The sequence below is a fragment of the Chenopodium album genome, chromosome 21, assembly GCF_948465745.1.
Source record: "Chenopodium album chromosome 21, dcCheAlbu1.1, whole genome shotgun sequence".
NCBI lineage: Eukaryota > Viridiplantae > Streptophyta > Magnoliopsida > Caryophyllales > Amaranthaceae > Chenopodium > Chenopodium album.
The window spans coordinates 7,020,129-7,022,218 of NC_137854.1; the positions used below are offsets into that span (position 1 = coordinate 7,020,129).

General features: G+C 37.1%; 1 pseudogene; it reads left to right on the forward strand.

The window, feature by feature from the left end:
• Positions 1 to 1,111: 1,111 nt before the first annotated feature.
• On the forward strand, positions 1,112 to 1,564 carry LOC145600264 (chaperone protein dnaJ 11, chloroplastic pseudogene; annotated as a pseudogene).
• The last annotated feature ends 526 nt before the right edge of the window (positions 1,565 to 2,090 follow it).

Genomic DNA, 2,090 nt, shown 5'->3' on the forward strand with positions numbered 1-2,090 from the left:
TCATGACTGATTGTCCAATGTTTAAAGCCCTCCACAGATTTGTGAGTATCCTAGTTCTATTATTCTCTATCGAGTAGTAACAGAGTAAAAGTTATGCTAAGCCTAGTATTTGGACAATTGAATGCTATGCGAATTTGGCTCCACATAAGTGTGATAGCCATGACAAAGCCAATGGTTTATCCTCAACAAATCCCATAATTCTTACGCTTTGTGAATAATAACAATCTGGGTATCAACTCAAGACTTTAATTAACTAAACTAGTTGACATCCATTTATTGTACTTTTTTGTTATTCTAACTCAAAATTAATACCAAAATTTCCAAACTAGAAAGATAATCTATACTCTTTTTGTAACAAAAACAATGGGAATCCATAGTAAATAAGTACTTCTTTCAAAAACAAAGAGAGTACATAGTAATGACTAATGAGTAGGCCTTGTTTGACAATTGGCTGCTGGCTGGTTTGATTGGCTGGTTTGACTAGCTGTTTGTATTGGATTTTTTATTGGCTGTTTGACTTTTTATTAGTTTAAAAACATGTTTGGTAAAATTGGCTGTTGGATGTTATTTATAACTTAGATAGCCAAAAGCCAAAAGCTACTCCAAGTAGCTTTTTCATTTTGGCTTAAAAGCTAGCTTTTCAGCTGGTTAAAAAAGCCATGTACCAAACACAATTTTTAGATGTTTGACCAAATGAAAAAGCCAAAAGCCAATCAAAACGCCAATGAAAAGCCATTTACCAAACAAGCCATATATCTTTTAAAAACAACGAGAGTCCACAACAAATGAGTACATCTTTCGAAAACAATGACGGTCCACATTACAAACTATAGTTCACCTTTCGAAAAACAACAAGAGTCCACAGTAAATGAACGCATCAACGACAGGAGTCCACATCAGTTCCCTCAACGTCAAACGGATAACCAATAGAAAACTTCATACAAATAATCAATATAATGAGTCACGACCAAAACAAATCAATCCTTTTTAAACAAAACAAAACAAAATAAACAAATACCCTTTTTTTCTTCGTACCCCTTCAAAACCGCCCCCACCTAAATCCGTTACACCACTTCTCACCAAATCGACCTTCATTTCAAATCTTCCTCCAATGCTCTCATTTTCTCTCTCCTCCGTTCATTTCAAATCTCCCAAAACTTTCCCCGGAAACTTCTCTTCTTCTCCAGAACCTTCCAGATTCCGACGCCCTTCCGCCGTCGCTGCCACCGCCTCACCGGAAACCTCCGCCAATTCATTCTACGAAGTCCTCGAGATTCCGATCGGCGCAACAAGCGAGGAGATCAAAGCAGCTTATCGAAGACTCGCGAGGTCTTGCCACCCTGACGCCGCCGCACACGGCGAGGTTAAATCCGCCGACGAGTTCATGCGTGTTCACGCCGCGTATTCCGTACTGTCGGACCCCGACAAACGCGCTGATTATGATCGGAAGTTGTCGCGGTATTCCCGACCGCCGGGGAGACCGTTTCCGGGATTGTCGAATTCTCCGACGTCGTCGTTTTGTAGGGTTCCGAGGCGGAATTGGGAGACGGATCAATGCTGGTGATGATGAATTGATGTTTTTGAAAAAAGTCAAGCCTCCTCACATTTTAGGTTGTGTTTTTTTTGGTGGTTGTAAATGATTTGAATTGAGTTTATTTGACTTAAAATATGTAATTAGATTAGATATTATATGATCATGTATTGGTCCAATACTTGCCTAAGTTGAAAGTATATTATGGACAATGTAAATTATGTAATGATAGATTTTTTTTACTAGTTAATATTGTACATAAAAATATAAAATTTTATATTCTCTTTGTCTCATGAAGAAATATGTGTATTCTAAAATGTTTTACATGTATTTACTTTTAATTTTGCTACTTAAAATACCCTTATCATATCATATTACACACTCCCCTCTACTACGGAGTACATTTTTGCTACATGTGAAAAGTAAGAAATGAGCACTATCTATGGGATGGAGGGATTACCGAAACCGTATGGTTATTTACTTATTTCGTAAATGTATTATGTTCCTAAGGGAGTAACCAGAATAGTATGATTATTTACTTACTTCGTAAATGTATTAT